At 42.3% G+C, this 22,239-nt stretch overlaps 1 non-coding gene across 1 annotated transcript; it reads right to left on the reverse strand.

The window, feature by feature from the left end:
- Positions 1-22,070: 22,070 nt before the first annotated feature.
- On the reverse strand, positions 22,071-22,234 carry LOC115869562. Its single transcript, XR_004046238.1, has one exon. It is a non-coding gene; the product is annotated as a U1 spliceosomal RNA (small nuclear RNA).
- Positions 22,235-22,239: the final 5 nt, after the last annotated feature.

The following is a 22,239-nucleotide window of genomic DNA, read 5'->3' on the forward strand; positions in this document are numbered from 1 at the left end:
AGCGGTCTCCTAAGACAGAGCAGAGGAGCAGCGCTGAAACAATGGCAAATGGAGGACCCAACAGAGAATGAGAGACAGACATGCCTGCCAGCGAGGCTGAGAAGAGAGGTTGTGGACAGAAAAATAAAGGTCTCCTCAACCTTTTGTAACCCATTAGTTTCCCTAATAATCCTGAGTATTGTCTGAGTTCTGTGTGGCCATTGCAATATATTATCAAATCCAACAGAGTGCCTTGGGCAGTTGGACAGTGGGGGCATGTCTGACCTCTGATGTGAACTCCCTGTTATCTCCTCAAAACGCATTGAGAGGGGGAAGGAAAATAAGGAAACAAGACAATCAAGGCAGAGCAGGACCCAAAGGAAAAAACTGTGAAGGGCTGGGGTACCTGAGGGCAAGAGTCCTCAGTCAGCCAAGAAGCTCACAGGGTAGAGGGAAAAGAGTGAGGGGGGCGGAACCCCCTTTGATGAATTTCCTACCTGCCTGTTATCTGGGCTCACAGCCAGAAGTTGTTTGTGAGATGTCAGATGGTGACTAAGGTCAGGGTGCTTGCCCCCATAAAGGACTCTTTCCTGCCTGGAGGACAACATGGGTAAGTGGGTGATTACAAGAAAAATAGTCTTGTCCCCCCAAGGTGACCGGTGGCAGGCTACTTGTCTGGCACTGTACGTTCTACTGTTCTGCGGAGGTGGACCTCTGCGCCTCCAGACGCAGGGTGCTGTGCACCAGGACCCGGTCCACAAGTACTTGGCTCTGTTTTCATGAAGAATGACCGCGTTGGAGTCCCTGCTGGGCGGTTCTACTGTGTCTTGTACGGCTGTTATGAGTCAGAACATCCGGAGCTCTGGTAGTGTAGGGGTGACATGTTGCACTGCTAACTTCAAGGTCAGCAGTTCAAAACTATCAGCAGCTCCATGGTAAAAGCTACCCAGGATACCTTCCCTTTGAGGAAGGGAAACCCACAGGGGCAGTTTGACTTTGTCCCACAGGGACAAAGAATTGACCAGGGCAGTGAGGTTTTGTTTGTTTGTTTGTTCATTTAGGACTTCTTAGGAGATTTTTTTTGAGTCAGAGAGTCCAACCATGCCAACGGACCTCTGTGACTGCTAGGTTAAAGCTGCAAAGCATGCTCCCGAGCACTAGCTGGGTGTTTTACAATTGTTTGCTTTTAAGTTCTGAGGGATATCGTCTTCCTTTTAGCCTCCCACCCTTAGCCAAGCTCACTCAGTGGGTAAAATTAGAACCTCAACAGAGGGCCTCTATGAAAGCTAGGGAAGCATTCTCCACTTACAGCTTACCTGGATCCAGCAATGCGGCCTCATGTCCTCAGAGATCTTGTAGGCTGAATTGTGCAAATGTGTACTATTAGCAGTAAGCAACACCCTTCGCCTATTCTGCCATATGGTGAATTACTAACACGAATCTTTGATGAAAAAGAATTGAGGGTCTTTGAAAATCAGTTGACCCACGTGCGTTACAGAAGTGTGTGGCTAGCACATTCACGATGAAGGAGATGATCTTATTTCATGATGGAGAGCTGCTCATCTGGAATCTTCCTTGCAGAATCCCTGACACACTTCAGAATTTCCCGAGTGCTCACTTTGCAGAAGGTAGAAGGGGGCTGAGCAGGAGGGGGCAGGGGTAGGGCTGACAGGATGTGAACACCAGAGAACACTACGTAGAACCCCTCCTTTTCCTCAGCAGGAGAAAAGAGTGGAGGGGATTGACAGGCTTTTAACACCTGAGCCCCTGAGAGGCTCTGTTCCCTCAGCTACCACTGAAAAACGTATTTGAACTAGAGCTTGGAACTGGCTTATTCTGGTACGACTCCCTCCTGAGAATTTGCCTTCCACTACAAATATATTGCGTCTGGCTGGACAGTTTAACAAGATCCCCAGGTGATTCGCATCGATCCACAGGTCAAGATAAGAATCACCTGGGGTCTTGTTAAAATGCAGAGGCACCTTATATGCAGTTCCCAGAAAGAACACGTTGTTAGCCTTGCTCCATACTGCAGGATGGCCTCCACGTTCTCCAACCAAACTCCCCAGGATGCCGTCCCTGCTATCCTGTGCCCAACTGACGCCAGATGGTGAGTTAAGTTGCAGGTTTTAGCAAACACTTACTTCACCATTTACAGCCTATGACAGAAGGGCACTGCCACAGGGTGGGATCTGTACACTTGTAGAATTGCCTAAAAGGGACAGACATTTTGAGAAGCAATGATTGGCCCATGATTAGGCCTCAGCGAATACTGAAAACATGACCTATGGCTAGAAAGTGTCAAATCAATTAATTTGCTTTTATTTGGAAGTTGCGTAAGGTTATTCATACTTTCGGTCAAATTGCAGGTAGTCTATAAAATATATGTTCGAATACATATTCATAAACAAAGGGGAAATGGTCTTCAGATCAGTTTAAAATAGTTTGATGCTATCTCTAATTATTATAATGATCACTATGAGTCAGAAAGCCTTTAATGATGCATAACAAAACAGCAATCTAATTCTGATACTTACTGCTGGGTCTTTCCTCTCTGAAAGACTTTGGTTTGTTTACACCCATCTGGCCTTTTGATACGAAAGCTTTTTCCCCAGGCATCTGATTTTCAAAGGGCACTTCTTCATGGACTACATAAAGAGATACATTTAGGCCATTAAATAGAAAAATAGATCCATTCTGAAATCTCTAGATGGTTAATTCATAACAAGTATAGAGTAGCATTTTCTCTGATTTTTATGACTTAATTCAAGGAAAATTACCATATGCTATCTCTAACATGGGCACCATGAGAACAACTTAGTGGGTATGTGTGTGGAAGCACTCATGATCATATCACTATTCTTAGCCATCACGTATAGTGATATTAGTCTCAGTGTTCATAGATCAGGCAGTGAAAATGCATAGGTGGGGCAGGAAGGGGGAAACCGATCACAAGGATCTCCATATAACCCCCTCCCTGGGGATGGACAACAGAAAAGTGGGTGACCATCAGACAGTGTAAGACATGACAAAATAGTAATAATTTATAAATTACCAAGGGTTCGTGAAAGAGGTGGGGGGTAGGGGGGAGGGGAAAAATGAGGAGCTGATACCAAGGGCTCAAGTAGAAAGAACATGTTTTGAGAATGATGATGGCAACAAATGTACAAATGTGCTTGATTGACACAATGGATTGTGTAAGAATTGTACGAGCCCCCAATAAAATGATCTTAAAACAGAAAAGAAAATGCATATGCATAAGGTTATTTCTTACATTGTAAAACATTCAAATCCACCTATGTGTAGAAGCATGTCAATTGATTGGATAAGCTACAGTATGTACTGGGAATTCTGTTATACAGGCAGACCCACGAGGTACTGCACGTTCTGTTCTGGATCACAGTAATAAAGTGATTCACAGAATTTGTTCCCATTTCCCAGTGCATATAAAAAGTATGTTCAGACTATAGCATTGTCTTTATATAGCAAAAGCATTCTGAAAAAGTTTAAGATGTTCTGAGAATTATAAAATGTGACACAGAAACACTAAGTAAACACCACATCCAAACCTATAGGACAGAATAGAACTGCTCCGTATGGTTTGCAAGGCTGCAAGCAGCTTCATCTTTTTCTTGTGGAATGGCTGATGGGTATGATTGACTAAACTTGCAGTTAGCAACCAGCGCTTAACCCACTATACCACCAAGGGATCTTGCAGTGAGCACGTGCTGTGGAAAAACAGTCCTGATAGAATCAACTTGGTAGCAGGGAGTTTTTATGAGTTGAGAATTATTATACTTAAAACACACACACACTGCTGTTGAATCGATTCTGACTCATGGTGATGCTATAGGGCAGGGTAGAACCGCCTCTGTAGTTTTCTGACACTGTAATTTAAAAAAAAAACAATTTTATTTGGGACAATCCAAATATCATAAAATTCAATAGTTCTATGATATCAAGAAGTGTTGTGCAATCATTACCACAATCTATTTTAGGACATTTTCTTTTTTTTTCTTGTACTCCTTGTTATTAGCTCCTCATTCTCCCCCAACCTCCCGCAGACTATAATTCTTTATGGGAGTAGAAAGCCTATTCTTCCTCCCAATAAAGCGTTGGTGATTTCAAACTTGGGAAAGGCAGCCCAAAGCACAGCCACCACTCCACCAAGACTCCTTATTATCAACTTACAACTGTGTCTTTCTCTGGACATTTTTTGTTCCTTTACTTGAATCTGGGTTTTTGACACTGAACCTTGTTCTTCAGGCAAAACACTGTCCCCAGGTTCTTCGTCATAAACTACAGAAAAAGATGCATTTAGATCACTGAACAGAAGAAAACATCCAAAACAGTGAAATTTCTAGATGGCACATCTATAATACGTGCATCATTTTCTCTCACTTCTATTAAAAAGGTATAATAAAATGACCATATTTAGACCTAACATGGGAATTGTAAGAACTGTTTTGCTGGGTGTTTATTGAAGACATCTCATTATTTCACCACTCTTCCTAGACATCAAGAACATTTTATATTAGTCTCTAATTTTCATAGGCTATTTATACTTTGGGTTAATAAATATTCATAGACCAAATAATGAAAATGTACATGCATGTCTCATGCTGAAATTCTTTTCTCCTTTACTTGCATTTGGGTTTTTTTTCACATTGAATCTTGATGCTTAAGCATAAGATTTTCATCTGATACTTCATCATGAGCTACAGAATGCACAAATCATAAAACAATATTGTGCAATTTTGGACTCTGGGAATCCTCAGAAATACAGAACACACAGATCATCAAATAATATTATTGGTATCACCCATAAGTAAAATTTTCTGAAAATCACCCAACTATGGCGTGCTGTGATTTCAGCATGACATTGAGAGGGAGCTGCCAGGGATTCAGGCCAGATTGAGAAGCACATATAGAACAAAGGATACCATTGCTGGTGTCAGATGGATCTTGGCTGAAAGCAGAGAATACCAGAAAGGTGGTTGCTTATGTTTCATTGACTATGCCAAGACACTCAACTGCGTGGATCATAGCAAACTGTAAGAAGAAGGGGAATTCCAGAACACTTCATTGTGCTCGTGCAGAACGTATGCTTGGATCCAGTGGCAACAGAACAAGAAGACAAAAGGAATACTGCAAGGTTCAAAATCAGGAAAGGTGTGCATCAGGCATGTATCCTCTCACCATACTTATTCAATCTGTATGCTGAGCAAATAATCCAAGAACCTGTATTATATAAAGAACTCAACATCAGGATTGGAAGAAGGTTTATTAACTTGTGATATTCAGTTGATACAATCTTGCTTGCTGAAGGTGAGGAGGACTTCAAGTACTGGCTGATGAAAATAAAAGAGTGTAGCCTTCATTATGGATGGCAATTCAATGTAAAGAAAAACCAAAACCTACCCCAATTGATAACATTATGATAAATGGTGAAAGGTTGTCAAGGATTGCATCATGCTTGCATCCATAATCAACGTTCATGGAAGCTGCAGTCAAGAGTTCAAATGAGATATTGCATAAGGTAAAACCACTGCAATTGAGCAATAGAGCAGAACACTGCCCAGCCCTGTCCCATCCTCATAATTGTTCCGATGTGTGACCCATCCTTGTAGCCACCGTGTCAATCCATCTCCTGGAGGGCCTTCTCCTTTTTTGCTGCCCCTCTATTTTACCAAACATGATGTCCTTCTTCGGGAACTGGTCTATCCTGATGGGGCCTCCTTGAAGTGTTGAAAAACAAGGATGCTCCTTTGAGACCTAAGGTATGTCTGACCCTAGCCATGTTATTTTCAATCACCTCATAGGCTTGTGAAAGTTTGAGATTGAATAAGGAAGACCAAAGAATAGATGCATTTGAACGATAGTGTTGACAAAGAAGATTGGAATTACTATGTACTGCCAAAAGAACAAACAGATCTGCCTTTAAGAAGCCAGAATGCGCCTTTGAGGCAAGGATGGCAAGACATTGTCTCATGGACTTTGGACATGTCGGGAGAAACCGGTCCCTGGAGAAGGGCATCATGCCTGGTAAAGTGGAGGAGCAGCTAAAAAGAGGGAGGGCCCTCCATGATATGGATTGGCACAGTGGTTACAATAATAGGCTAAAGCACAGGAACGGTTGTGAGGATGGCACAGGACTGGGTAGTGTTTCATTCTATTGTGTGTAGGGTCACTGTGGGTTGGAACGGACTCATTGGCACATAGCAACAACAATGCAGCTAGAGGAACATTTTCTTGGCAACTCCTTATGTGCCTCCTGCGAAAGTCCTCTTAATGTCATTAGAGAATCAGAGAGGTAGGTTGCACCAAATCTCTAAGTCAGTGGTTCTCAACCTGTGGGTCGTGACACCTTTGGGGGTTGAACGACCCTTTCAGGGTTACCTGATTCATAACAGTAGCAAAATGACAGTTATGAAGTAGCAATGAAAATAATTTTATGGCTGGGGGGGTCATCATAACACGAGGAACTGTATTAAAGCATTGCGGCATTAGGAAGGTTGAGAACCGCTGCTCTAAGTTATTAGCTCTAAGCAGGACATTGGTGAGACTGGAAAGCCTTAAATATATCCTGCTATCAAGATTGCTGTTTTTAGTGAAAATAATGTAGAATTTCTCTGGTTCACTCAGTGACCCAGTAGGCTAGAGATCTGGTTAGTTTGTCTCGACAATGAAGCAGTCTGGATAAAGTTAATGAATGAGAAAGGTGCATTATGGGGAGCATCATTACATACACCTTAACTTCTCCATGACCTTTTCTCTCCTTACCACAAATTACCCTGGAATGGACTCCAATTTGTGGTAAGCCCACTTGTATGAGAGTAAAACTGTGTTAACTTTTCAGTCGCTGGTTTTTCAAAACCAGAATGCCAAACCTTTCTCCAAAGATGCCCCTGAGGAGATGCAAATCTCCAAGCTCTTACTGAGCATCCCCACACATTGCTTCTGTCACCCAGAGACTCTGCTTTCTCAGCGGGATCCTATACAGACTCTGACATGTCTTTGCCACCGTTATAAGTTCCCAGATACTGAAAAACATGTTTAGACTGCCCTTGCCGAGGCTGGAGGGGACCTGTGAGTGACCCTGATGGGTCCTTGGGTCTACAGTGAGGGAGGAAGGATAGCAGATTGTACCATTGGTGAACAGTCTTGCTTATCTAGATCTGTCCAGGCCACCCTTGCTGTTCATTTTCCTCCAGTACAGCTCCTCAGAAGTACACGACACACCTGGATTATCACACATCCATCCAAGGATGGCAAAAGTGGCTACCAGCACGGTAACCAATAACAACATTGGAGAGAGGGGTGTTAAAATGGCAATGAGTCATTTGGAAGGCCTCCAAAATGCCAGCAAGCACTTTCCGGAAAGGTTCTCAGATTCTAATGACTTGATTACAGGGTCATAAAGGATGAGGATAAGGTGACAACCCCAAGGACGAAAGCCATTGCTACTCTTTCTGCCCCTTTCAGTGAATCACAAACCCCAATAAACTTCTGCTCAGATTTCTCAGCCCCCCCAAAGAAACAAGATTAGGGGTTAGGGCTAGGTCCCTCTGCCAATATCAATGTTCACCAGGCAACCAAAAGCCAAAACCAAACCCAGGGGCACCAAGGTGGTTCCAAGTCTTCCCAGGGCTTTTGATGCCAGTGAGCTGGTCCAATGGACTGTGAGCTCCGCCGTCCTGGCATCAGGATGACAAGAACACAGAGATTGCTCACAGGTTTGCCATCTGAGGTCGCCTACACCTTCCCCAGGTGAGACAATTCATGGGGCCCCAGGCGTGACTATAAACTTTCACTGTTATGTCCTATCCCGCCCTGCCCCCCACTCTCGAAAGCAGTATTGACACGTGGAAGACCATGGACCTAACAGTCTACCTGTACCTCGAGCAATTGTGTCCCCCAAACACTCTAGAAACTACCTAGGAGAGAAAATGAGCCCAGGTGGCATCGTGGGTCACACGGTGGGCTGCTGGGCCAGTTCTACTCTGTCTCACAGGGTGGCTCTGAGTCATCAGGGACTTGATGTCAGTCTCTTTTACTGAGGACAGAAAAAGAAATACTGCCTACGCTCCTGGCCTGAAGGAGGAAAAGTTTCCCATGAGATCGTTTCTATACTCAGTGCCTTTGTCTGATTGTTCTGAAGGGCCTGAGGGTCTGGACACACTAATGTTAGATTATTGCCATGGGCATCTGAGGTACTGGATCCTAGTATCCAAGCTCCTTTTAACCTAAAGACCTAGTATCCAAGCTCTGGAACCTGGTATCTAACTAGGGACACCGTAAATGCCTAACTCAGCATCTTTCCTCACCCAGAGGATCAGAATCAATCTGCCTTTATGTGGCATGGATTGCAACAAACCATTAATGTCCCTTTCTGAGGCTTCCTAAAATCTGTGGCCATCTAGCATCAAAGCCATGACTTAGGAAAGTTCTCTTCCTGGAAGGAGCACTCACGAGATTGATGACACATTCCTGGCTCATCCAGAGAAAGCACCACCAAACAAGGATGGTACTCCCTCAGAATCCACATGTGGAAACACCGCTGTGCCATTAATGTGATTAAAGTTCAGTGTCCTCTAACTCAGTAATAATGCTGAGTCTGATCTGGGAAGAGACACAATGTTCATTCCAGAAGAGACGATGGATGGCCAAGTTGTTTGCCTTCTCTCTTGATTAAAAAAAAAAAAAAGCGAAGGCTGTCACCTGGTCTTCTCACACTCCACATGGAGGGAACCCGATGGGACAGGTTAGCAAAAAAGATAACTCCTGCTTTGAGTGGAGCTTGAATCAACAGGATGTCATGGAGTTTCTTCTACTGGTCATCCAGTAGAAGACCCGTTCCCCGGGCCTCAGATCTCTGCACTTGCCATTTGCGTTACAAATCTCCACAACTTGCCCATTGAACAGTTGGAGCTATGGCAAAAGTAGAATGCCAAAGGTCAAAGATTCCCACTGGGCTTTGGCCTGCAGTCTCATGGAACAGGTTGATGGGTCCATGCTCTATGATATACAATAAGTGGCCTATTATTAGACCTCGATGAATACCGATCACATCACCCGTGGCTATTAAACATGAGCAATAATTTTGCTTATTATACTTACGATCATGCTTTTCTGCCCTGACAGTTCTTTGCTTCTTTACTTTCACGTGAACTTTTGAATCTTGATTCTCAAGGGTCAGATTGTCATCTAACACATCATCCACAGCTACATAAAGAGATTAATTTAATCCACTAAATAGAGAAACACGTCTATCATGAAATCTCTACATTTAAAACTTCAAGTTTAAAGCAGCTGGACAAATGTACAGAAACTTGCTCTCATATTCTAGTTATAAGATAATTATATACCAGATGTGACATGCAAAGTGGAAGCAATTTTGGAAAGTGGAACAATTTTGATGGGTGCATGTGAAAGTGATCTTATTACTTTATAGCTATTTCTAGGCATCAAATACATGTTACATTAATCTCTGTATTTTATATGCTAATACATATTCATAGACTAAGCAAGACTTTCATCATTAGCTACATAAAGAGATGCATGTAGAATAGAAAATCAGACATATTTTTAAACCTCTACATTTCAAATTTATAACCAGTATATAGCAGCATTTTCTCTTCACTTTTGAAGTTAAAAATTAGTCTTCACATACTATACCTGATATAAAATTGTGAGAATAGCTTTAATAGGTTTAATGAAAATGTCTTATTATTTCATCTAATGGCAATTAATAATTTATGTGATTTGGAGTAAGAAAGAATGGGAAGCAAGGATAATTATCTATAGAAAGAAGCAGATAGATCCCTTTGCAAAATAAAATATAGGAAACATAATCCAGAAAACAATAATTATCTATAAGGCTGATGGGATGGTGGAGAAATTAAAGAGGAAGGTAATTGGAAGAAATAATACTTCTCTGTGTGTACCTTTTTGAATTACTTTTTACCTTTTCAAAAACATTCATGTCCTCAGTCTCAAGGAACTCACTGCCATCGGGTCAATGCCAACTCATAGCAACCCTGTGGATCAGAGTAGAACTGCCCCTGCGTGTTCCTGAGCCTGTAACTCTTCAAGGGAGTAGAAAGCCCCATCTTACTCCTGCAGAGTGGCTGGTGCTTTCGAACTGCTGACCTTACAGTTAGCTGCCCAACACCTAACGGAGGCCAGAGAACCCTCCTTGGGCCACCTTAAACAATATTCTAGAGGGCCCAACAATCAGCAGGCCACACAAAGGATAGCATCCAACTGGTCACAGGATGCCCTCTTCTGTTTGTCTGTGGTGTCTCCATCCAGCCATGAAGGTACAATGTGAGGTTTGGGACAGGCAGGGGGAGGCCAGGTGAGGACCTGAAGGTGCCAGAGAGGGGTAGGTGGGAAGTGGGAGAGGAAAGAAAACGGGGGCTGCAGGCCTGGAGTGGGCAGAGGATGAGTGAGGTCGTCAGGTAGAGGAGTCCACACAGGGAACACAGCAGAAGGCAGTGCCATATTCGTAGCCCAAACACATCTATCCTTAGGCCTTCTTTTTAGTGGATCGTTATCAGTGAGGTGCTATTCAAGTGCTGCTTCTGTGACTCACGGAAGAAATGTGTCACTCTTCTGCATCCTTAATTTTGCACATTCATTTTGTTTAAGATAGTCTTCCTGAAACACATGTGCAAATCCTTCCCCTGGCCCCCAGGTCCATAAAATGGCCCGTGCCTTTTCTAGAAAGATCCCTGGCACTGACACATTGAATTCTTTCCCGGTGGCATTCCATGGTCAAAGTAAGACATTGGGGGAACCGGCGTCGTTTGCTAGGTAGCTTCTTGCTTACAGTTTCATATACGTTGATAAGGCCTGTAAGGGTCTTTACAAACCATCTCTCTCATTGTCATAAGAAAAAAAGCTGAAAGTCTCAAAACCAATCAGTCTTTTCTCAAAACCAATCAGTCTTCTCGGATCCATCATTTATTTACGGCCATAGAAGAAGCCATTGCTCCAAAGTGAAGAGACAGGGGGGGGCAATTACAGAGCATGGTGCTGTGAACACAGCATAAGGCCAGACCTGACTTCCCCAAGGGAGAAGGAGAATCCATCTCCACATCAGCCCAGGACTGCTTCACACGAGGCAGAAATCAGATATTCCTCTGCCATCCAACCTTCTTTCTCCCTATTCTGACACCCACCATTCACCCCACAGCACTCCACTACTCTGCAGGATCCGATAACCCATTGCCCACACACCGTATTCGCAAGTCAGGATCATAAAACATGACAGAAGGGTCATTGGGAGGAGACGAGCCAGTCAGGGTGCAGTAGAGCACCAATGAAACTCACACTTTTCCTCTATTCTTTCATGCTTCCTACCCAACCCCCCACCCCTCCACCCCCCCCTTCAACTATCATGATCCCAATTCTACCTTACAAATCCAGCTAAACCAGAGCATGTACATGGATACAGAGAAGAGCTGGAAACACAGGGAATCCAGGACAGATAAACCTCTCAGGACCAATAATGAGAGCAGCGATACCAGGAGGAAAAGGGGAAGGTGGGGGGAAAAGGGAGAACCGATCACAATGATCTACCCATAACCCCCTCCCTGGGGGCCGGAAACAGAAAAGTCGGTGAAGGGAGACATCGGACAGTGTAAGACTTGAAAAAATAATAACATAAATTATCAAGGGCTTGTGAGGGAGAGGGGACGAGGAGGGAGGGGGAAATGGGGAGCTGATACCAAGAGCTCAAGTAGAAAGCAAATGTTTTGAGAAGGATGATGACAACAAATGTACAAATGTGCTTGACACAGGGATGGATGGATGGATTGTGATAAGAGTTGTACGAGCCCCCCAATGAAATGATTTTTAAACAACCCCAAAACATTAAGGATACCATCTTTGCACCACAGCAGCACCTCTCCACGGTCAGCAGCCAAGCCTCTCTCTGGTACTCAGCCTCTTGGCCACACACGATCCCTTGGCGTCTGCCTTGTTCCTTGACCCAGGAGGCCTGCCCACTGCTCTGCTTCACAGTCTCACAGTCTCGTGGCTTCTGGTATCAGTGCTGAGGCTCCTCTGCTCTGGCGTCTCTTGACTCGGCCTGGCCTGGCCTCACCACCCACAGGCAGGGATCTCACAAGAACACGCTTCCTGGGTGGCTCTTCTTCCTTGATTGCTCTGGTACTTCTCTCTTTCTGCTTCTGCGATGCCGCACCCTGATAGCCAAAGGAATGGCAAAACTGACCGGTTCCCTGAGTGAGAGTCCTCTACACTGTCTTTGTGTGGTCCTGCCCAATCAGTGGTGGGAGTTAGAGAGACACGGATGGAAGGGCCAAATTAAGAAATGTCACTTCACCACAGCTGTTTCCCTAGAGCAGGGACCAGTGTCAGGTAGGAATGTTTAGAGAGCAATGAACTAAGTACTGGAAACTGAGTCTGGAGGCACTTGAGAGAGAAAAATGCTTGGGAGCCGCCACACTTTCATGACTCTGACCTTCCGAAATTCCACTAAGGTTTCATTGTGAAGCTAGAAGAAAATCCTCTTGTGTTTTGTTGTCCTTGTGTTGTTGAGCGTGGAAAGGAAAAGCAGCCATTTGGAATTAGTACTCTGCTCCGTGACAAGAGCCTGCCCTTCAGGGAAACTGCTTCACTAGAACCTCGCCCACATGGATTTTTATTAAAGCCTAGCCAGCCTTTCACCCAGGCCAGGCAAATCCCCCCATGCAGCCTCCTATAGCATTGGACTGTATGGGGAAAAGGAACTATCCAACTCCGCGGTCCTCGAACCTTCCAGTTGGTGAGGAAGGGGCATTGAGAAATACTTGTGAAGTCTATACTATAGGAGCACTGGTCGGTAAATGACTTTCATCTAATGTTGTGCTTGTTAGGTGCCCTTGAATTGGTCCCGACACGTGGCGACGACTACGCACAACAGAACGAAACGCCGCCTGGCCCTGAGCCATTCTCACACTTGTTCCCATGCCTGAGCCCGTGCTGGCAGCCGCTGTGTCAAGGCACCCTGTCAAGGGCCTTCCTCTTGTGTCCTGCCTCTCCACTGTACCAAGCATGATGTCCTTTTCCAGGGACTGGCTCTCCCGATAACATGCCCAACGGTACGTGAGCCAAATTCTCGCCATCCTTGCCTGTAAGGAGCATTCTGGTTGTACTTTCTCCAAGACAAATCTATATGTTCTTTTAGAAGCACATGGTACTTTTCAATATTCTTCTTCAGCCCCACCATTCAAATGTTTTGGTCTTCCTTATTTGTGTTAGTCCAGGTGGACTGGAGAAACAAATCCATTGGCACATGTGTGTATAAGAAAGAGATTTATATACCAGAGCAATTGAACATTGAAAAAACATCCCAGCCCAGTCCAGATCAGGTCCTTAAGTCTGATATTAGCCCATATGTCCAATACCAATCTATAAAGTCCTCTTCAGACTCACGAAACACATGCAATGAAGTCAAATGCAGGACAATCACAAGCCAGTGGTTAGAAAATCTTTGGGTCCAGTGGCATTGGAAGCATCTCAGTGCTGGCAGGGGTCTCTCTGTGGCTTCTCCGGCTTCCGAGTCCATGTCGTTTATCTTCTGCTATGTCTCCCAGGGAATAGCAGAGAGAGAGGTGTCTTCTGCCTCCAAGGAGAAAGTACCAGATTTCCCAGAATTCTCAGGAGAAGGCCATGCCCACACAGAAGTCTCACTGCCTATCTCCAGATTGACAGCCTAGACTCCACCCCTATACTCTTAATCCTCAAATTGACACCAGATTAAGTGACTACCACATAATGTCCACTTTTCACATGCATATGAAGCCACTGAAAATAGCTTAGATCAGGTGCACCTTAGTCCTCAAAGTAACATCCTTGCTTTTCAACAGCCTAAAGAAGCCTTGTAGAGCAGATTTACCCAGTGCAATACATCTTTGGATCTCTTAATGTTGCTTCGGTGAGCATTGATTGTGAACCCAAGCAAAATTAAATCCTTGAAAACTTCTATCTTTTCTCCATTTATCATGATGGTAACTGTTGGTCCGGTTGTGAAGATTTTGGTTTTCTTTACAGTGAATTGTAGTCCATACTGAAGGCAGCAATCCTTGTTCTTCATCAGCAAGTGCTTTAAGTTCTCCTCACTTTCAGCATGCAAGGCTGTGTCATCTGCATATGAGATTGTTAATAAGCCTTCCTCCAATCCTGATGCTGAGTTCCTCTTTATGTAATCCAGTTCCTTGGATTATTTGCTCAGCAAACAGATTGAATAAATATAGTGATAGGATACAACCCTGACCCACACCTTTCCTGATTTGAGCCATGCAGTATGCCCTTGTTCTGTTCACATACCTGCCTCTTGATCTGAGCATGGGTTTGGCATGAGCACACTGCTGTGTTCTGGAATTCCCATTATTCTCAAGACTATCCATAGTTTGCTATGATCCACACAGTTGAGTGTCTTAGCATAGTCCATGAAATATCAGCACACATCTTTCTGGTATTCTCTGCTTTTAGTCAAGATCCATCTGACATCAGCCATAGAACCCCGTGTTCATGTGCTCTTCTCAATTGCCTGGAACCTCTGGCATCTCCCTCTCAATGTACTGCTGCAGCTGTTTTACTTATGTGTGACAGCAATGACATTGTTCTGTAATGTGCACACTCTGTTGAGTCCCTTTCTTTGAAATGGCTACAGATACGCATCTCTTTCAGTCAGTTGTCCAAGTAGCTGTCTTCCAAATGTCTTGGCATAGACAAGTAACTATAAAATTCTTCTCCTTCTCCCCCTTCTTACTCCCATATCAACATAAACAGAACTGTACAATGGGAACAAACCTCAGTTGCTGTGAACAAGAAAAGTGCAATGCATGCTAAAAAGTAGGGAACCCTCAGCCAAAACAAAAAATCTAGCAGTCTGAAGAGATGGGAGGGCAAACATGAAACGCCAACTCAGGTATGATAAAGATGTTGGCACTGCCGGCAATAATTGAAAATAACTATAATTCTTTTGTTGATGGAAAAAGTGGACAACATGAGCACTCTAAGCAAAGAGAAAGAAATTCTAAGAAATATTCAAAAAGAAATAGAAATCATGCAATGTGTGTTTCCAGATCATAATAGAAATAAACCGTAAATCAACAGTAGGACTTTAGCTGAAAAACCTAAAAAAATAACAATCTAAATAACACAAAGTTGAAAGAAAACTTTCAAAATGCATTTTTAAATCTGTTTAACTAAATGGAAATACAAATGACCAGAATTTGGAGGATGGGGTAAAAGCAGTGCTTACAAGAAAACCTACAGCGCTCAACGTTATCTGGAGAGAGCAGTCCTTGGTAGAGCTGAGGGTTAGGGAACCAGAAGAAAGACCCTCAATGCGATGAATCGAACAGTGGCTGCCACAATAGTCTCAAATACAACACGAGTGAGGATGGGGTGGGACCAGGCAGTGTTTTATTCTGTTGTACACAGGATGAGTCTGAACTGACACCAGGGTATGCAGGATAACAAGAACACAAGTAATACCGTAAAACTTTGATGAAACAAACAAATTGTAAGATGCTCTCAGTTCAAGGATAAGAAGACTTAATCTTCTTAAGATATCAATTCTTCCCAACTTGACCTATGTTGTTGCTGCCAGGTGCCATCACCTTGATTCTGACTCATCCTGACGTTACCACAGAACAAAACCTTGTCCTGCCCTGCGCCATCCTCACCATCGTCATGTGTGAACCCTTGTTGCAGCTACTGTTTCATGGAAGGTCTTCCTCTTTGTCACTTCCCTTCTACTTCACCAAGCATGTCTTTCTCCAAGAGCTAACCTCTTGATAATATGTCCAAAGTACACGGGAGGAAGCCTTTCCATCCTGGACTCTAAGGAGCAGTCTGGCGCTACCTCTTCCAAGACAGGTCCGCTTGCCCTTTTGACGCTCCATGGTGTTTTCACTATTCTTCACCAGCCCCACAATGAAATGCTGTGTTTCCTCTTCATTCCTCTTTATTCAAGGTCCACCTTTCATATGCATAGGAGGTGATCAAAAATGGGCGAGTCAGGCACGTCTTAGTCCTCAATGTGACCTTCGTGCTCTTCAACACTTTAAAGAGGTCTTGTGCGGCAGGTTTACTCAGTGCAAGGCATTGTTTGATCGCTTGACTTATGCTTCCATGAGCATTGATTGTGGATTCAAGACATTTCTCTAGGCCCCACAAATTTCACATGCAACAATTGTGTTCACCAACTGCAGAAGATCACTTCAATGGTAGGTGCTTATGTCGTCTACACACTCCTGGCTCGGGATGGAGTTAAGCCTGCCAATCAAGTCATACACAGCCCACTGAAACTTCCTGTGTGTCGTACACTTTTAGTGTAAGAACAAGACAAACAGAGTTTGGGTCTCTGCCCCTTTGCCTTCCTCCTTGCTGGGACTCCACTGGAACTCTGCCTCCAGGAGTGGCCCCATGTGGGCCGCCCAACCTTGACAGCTGTCAATACCCTGCCATCTTCCCACTCCCATTGAATCCACATGACTCTACACTCACTGGTCTGTGACCCCCACCCCCACCTTCCTGCCTCACCTCAGCTACATGAGTCTGAGGAGGGCCCCGGTGAGCACAGGGCCTATCGATTTGACTTAGACTGGACTAGGCCACCTTCTTGACATAAAGTTGCTTCTTTTTTGTACATATATGAGTGACACTGGATTTGTTCCTCCAGACAACCTGGCACCATCATTGGTCAGAGTTATTCATTGAACTTTTGAGTCCATAACTTCATGGGGTCAACTAGAATGTATATATCCTCAAAAAGACCATTTTTAGTCTATTACTGGATCTTGGAGGATCGTGCATGGCTGTAAAATACACTTACCACTATAAACTCCAACCCAAAGCTGTCACACAATGATTTCTACCTTGCCTTGGCAATTGGGGTCTTAAAAGCTCGTGAGTAGCCATCTAACATATAACAATTAACCTCTCACCATTCAAAGGAAAGAAGAGTGATAAAAATGAAAAGACACACGTAAACAATTAGTCTGATGGACTAATAGACCGTGTGAAGATAATCTTCGCAACCATGAGAAAAAAAGAGCTAGATGGTGCCGAGATATCACTACCGACTGCTCTGAAAAAGATGACATCACAAGTTCTGGGGAGAGGGGATCAAAATGTGCAGCAGCGTACTCAAACATCGTAAACGAGACCAGGCTCACTAGACAGATGGAGACTGGTGGTCATCCCAAGACCCTTGGTCACCCTTAAGGCTTGGAGTTGAACTCACTCCTGTGCTAGAATATTCAACCTTTCAGATGAAAGGGCAGTGTTTCCCCAACTACAAAATCCAGAGGGTTAAGAAAGAGGAAAGCATTAAAAACAGGAAATAGAAAGGAAGTGGGATAAGAAATGTTACATTGAGGGTTCTGTAGTGGATGAGTTGATACAAAATGTGTATGAGTTGTTGAATGACAACTCTGTGTGCCTTCATCTAATTCACGTAAAAAACAAACAAACAGCATTGGGCCAGGCTCTTATTGCATAGCTCTCTCTCTTTGGCTCTCTCACTAATGTTGTAAGCTACTTAATATCCTATCATTAAACATATATTCTAGTTAAAACAAAGAACCAACAACCTTGAATTGAATCTAGATTTTAACTAAAAACCAAACCCATGCCATCAAATCAATTCCGACTCATGGGGACATGATAACGGAGTTCTGAGACTGGGCCTTTAGGGAAGCAAACAGTGTCATTGTTCCCCAAGGAATGTCTCATGGGTTTGAACTGTTGATTTGCAGTTAACAGCGGAGTGCCTAATCTACAGCATCCTCAGGCCTCCTTATCCATTAACGTCACCTTTAATCTAATAGTTTAGATTTTTTTAAAATAAAAAATGCGATTTGAGAAAGAGGATGATATTTTCATTCATAGTTTACAAACTAAAAATTTAAGTAAATTTTTCTAAAGGTACATTAGGAAAATTTGTGTCTATATTAATTTAAGAAATTGTAAATCACTATTCCTGTAACAAATGACTCCTAATCATCTATTATATGTGAATCTGTTTGATGCCAAAATTCAAGCAATTTATGAATGCCTGGTGAATTCCTTCTTCAATCTCAAACTACAGTTTAAAAAAAAGCAAAGTAGTAGAGAATGTCAAAGAAGGAAGCCAGACTCTCAGAGAAAAGAACCTACCTGCTCTGATACCAGAACTAGATGGTGCCCACCTACCACGACTGGCCATTCTAATCAGAGCCACAAGAGGTGGACCATGGTGGAAAGGGAGGAAGACATGAACTACAACACAACTCCTTAAAACGTCAAGAATTACTGGACCAATTGAGACTCCAGGACTCCCTAAGATTATTGCCCTGAGATGCTCTTCAAACTTGAAGTGAAACTATCCCTCTCAGGTCACCTTTTAGCAAAATAGCAGATTGGCACACAAAATAAGCAATATCGTCAATAAATGTGCCATCAATATGAGAAAAAAATGTAGGGCACACTCTAAAGCAAAGGGAGAGGAAGCAGACCGCTGGAAAGGGAACAATCAGAACTGAAGTAAAGAGAAGGTTGAAACATTGTGGGAAATGTAACTACTGTCACTCAACTATTCGTGTAGAAATTGTAAAATGGGGACTGAACTGTCACTGAAGAAGCAATGAAATAGTCATAACTGGTGTCATGGAACAAAACCTGTCCCAATCGTTAAATGGGAAACTAACTTACTCTATAAACTTTCACCAAGCCACAATAAAATATTCAAAATATGTAATTTTTTAAAGCAAAAAGTTTGGGCCATCAGCACTTGCAAATAAAATAAAATATAAATAAATAAGTTATCAGTGTTTTTATTTTATTTTTAGTTACCTTAGGATTTTCACACTTGGGATCCAAAAGTAACATTTCTATAAAATATATGCTAACACATAATATATGGAACTAAATAAAAAAAGATCTGGTGAGATGAACATAACATTCAAAAGATAGCTCTATATCTATAATCATTATTCTTACTGTTGAGTTTTCCATCCTTGAGTTTTCTTTGTTTCTTTGCTTGATGCATTTGGGATTTTGACCCTGAATCTTGATTCTCAAGTATTGCCGTTTCGTGAGTTTCTTCAACGTGAGCTACATAGAAGAGTGCATTTAGTTATTAAATAGAAGACCATATCTCCTGTACATTTTTACTCCAAATAAATAACAAGTATACAATAGCCTTTTTCCATATTTATATAAAGCTATAAGTAAGTGGCTATATACTAGATCTGTAAACATTGTGAGAGGACTTTCAGAGAGTATGTGTTGATGCTATCACCTTGTTTCATAACTATTATTAGAGATCAATCATATTCTACATTAGTATCTAGTTTTCATTAGTACGTACACTTTATGTTATCACATACTCACAGAGGAAACAATTAAAATATGCAATGTGCAATGTTGTTTATTACAGCATGATTTATCATTATTGGAAACCAACTATATATTCAAGCATTGGTTGAATAAATTAAAAGTATAGATTAATAAACATGCATGACATATAATGTGAAATGAACAATTACAAAAAAGAATGACAAATCTCCTTAAACTGATAGAGAGGGATTTTCAGAAGACTATGTTAAGTGAATAAACTAGTGAAAAAGAGAAAACGTAGTATGTTACCATTTGAGTAAGAAAGAAATGGAAATTTAAAAAATCATGTCAAGAAACTGAACTTTACAAAATGAATCATGTTGTTGTCCTTGTCAGATGTTCTCAAGTTGGTCCGGATTCATAGTCACTGTCTGTACAACAGAATGAAGCACTAGTCTACCCTGAACCAAAAAACCCTCACTGCCATGAAGTCGCTGCTGACTGCTGACTTGTAGTGAGTCTATGGGACTGGACTGAACTGCCCCTGTGAGTTTCCCAGACTACAACTCTATCTGGAGCCGAAGCCCTAGCTTTCTCCTGAGGAGCAGCTGGTGGTTTCAAACTGCTAACTGCAAGCAGCCCGATGTGTAACCAGGCCTTCTACATACTCACAACTCATATGAGTCTATTATGTCAGCCAGCGTGTCCTCTTTTTCTATGACCTTGCACTTTACCAAGCAGGATGTCCTTTTCCAGGGACTGGTCTCTCCGGAGAACATGTTCAACGTATGTCAGATAAAGTCTCACCATACTTAGTTTCAAGAAGAATTTTGGCTGTACTTCTACCAAGACAGGTCTGTTTTCGATATTCTTCACCAATACCGTAATTGGAATACATTGATTGTTCTAAAGTTTTCTTACTTATTGTCCGACTTTCAAATGCATGAGGCAATTGAAAATGCTGTGGTTTGGCATTTTAGGTCAGGTTCACCTTGATTTCCAAAGTGACACCTTTGCCCTTGAACAGTGTAAAGAAGTCTTATGCAAGCGATTTACCCAGCTAATGTGTCACTTGATTTCTAAGCTGCGCGTCCATATAACACATTGATTAAGGGACCAAACAAAATTAAACCCTTGACAACTTCAATATTTTCTTCATTTATCATGTTTCCGGGGCTAATTGTGAGGATTTAGGTTTGCTTAACATTGAAAGTGAATCAGAAAAAATAACCCAGAAAACAACATATGACTAGCTATTTCCCTGCGAGGAGGAGAAAGGGGGGATCCAAGCAGAAGTGATGAAGGCAATAACAATATGTCTCTGGAAAAAGGCATCATTCTTGATAAAGTGGAGGGTCAGCGGAAAAGAGGAAGACCTTTGACAGGACAGATTGACACAATGGCTGCAGCAATGGGCTCAATTATAAAGCACCGGGGAAGATGGCCTAGGACAGTAGTGTCTCATTCTGTTGCTGAAACGGACTCCACAGCACACAACAAGTACACCGGAGGTGCCGTTGGGTAAGTGTTGGACTGACAAACACCAGGTTGGCAGTGCAGACCCATCAGTAGTTCCTCTGCTCCAGTACAGATTTATTGTCTTCATTGCCTTGAGTCAGAATTGATTCAATAGTGATGGGTTTGGTTTTGGGGTTTAGTAGTAAGCATGTATTTTCACTTTTATTTTCTTATCTTAAAAACAAATCAAGCTGACAACAAGGAATACAAGAACAAAGAAAATGTTCTAAAATTGATTGTGGTAATGAATGGACAACTCTTCTGGATATGTTTGGACTATTGAATTGTGGGATGTGTAGATTATATTCCAATAAAACTGTTTAAAAATAAAAACAAATTAATTAAATACCTATATATTCCAACAACAAAATAAACAGGGATATAAAGGGGGATTAAAAGTGATGCAATTTTAAACAAACGAACCTAATGAGAGTTTAAAAAAAAAGCACTCCTCCAAGATATACATTACACAGTGTGCTCTGTCTTGGACCAGGGTGTGTGGGAGTATTGCAAACAAATCTTGAAATCTTCGTAGTTGGTGTGTTTATTTTATTTGACCACTTAAGCAATTCTGAAACAATTGGAGAAATATTATAAAATTCAGCCCAGCTGGTTTAACTAATATTGAGGATCACATGATTTAAAACTATGTCTATGTTATATATATATATATATGTTCGTGTATAGCACACCTTATACGAAGGCTCTTTTCATTTATGTGTACTTCTTTACAGGGGTAATATGTGTGTGTGTGTGTGTGTGTGTGTGTGTGTGTGTGTGTGTGTGTGTGTGTGTGTGAGTGAACACACTGAGGAGTCTGGGTCCAAGTCAAAATCCTATGAATGACCTATTAGGCCTAATAATAGGCCATTGGAAAGCCTCTACCTGACAGGCGGCCTCCGGAATTAAAATGTTCCTCTCCACACAATTTGGCAACTGTGGTCTAGCACCTCTGTGTTCTTTACTGCCACAGGTACATTCTTAATGCATAAAATAGTAGGATAGTAGATTTTTTTATTACTGTTGTAAAGGCAAAGTTTAAGCTAATGAGATAGTCGATAAACGAGGAGTAGCTATATTTATAGTAATTTTATATTCTTGATGAGTTGACATTTTATTCATTTTATAATGTCCTTATTTTTCTCTTACAATAAGTTTTTATTTTAAAACTATTTTGTTTGATATCAACATAATGACCCTACCTCTCTTTTTTTTTGTTGCTTTTTTTGCTTTAGGGGAGAGCGTGAACACAGTCCCCCACTACCACAAATTATGCAGTCAAGTTTCCCACATTTGGGGAAATTGCAGAGGTCAGTAGATCCGGAGTGCAATGGATAAGCCTCGCCCTGGGAAAACCACCTTCGTGATCATGGTGTCTCCCCAGCCAGGTAAGTATTACCC

The sequence above is a fragment of the Echinops telfairi genome, unplaced genomic scaffold (genome assembly GCF_000313985.2).
Source record: "Echinops telfairi isolate 266 unplaced genomic scaffold, ASM31398v2 ScPeMD7_31;HRSCAF=116, whole genome shotgun sequence".
NCBI classification, from domain to species: domain Eukaryota; kingdom Metazoa; phylum Chordata; class Mammalia; order Afrosoricida; family Tenrecidae; genus Echinops; species Echinops telfairi.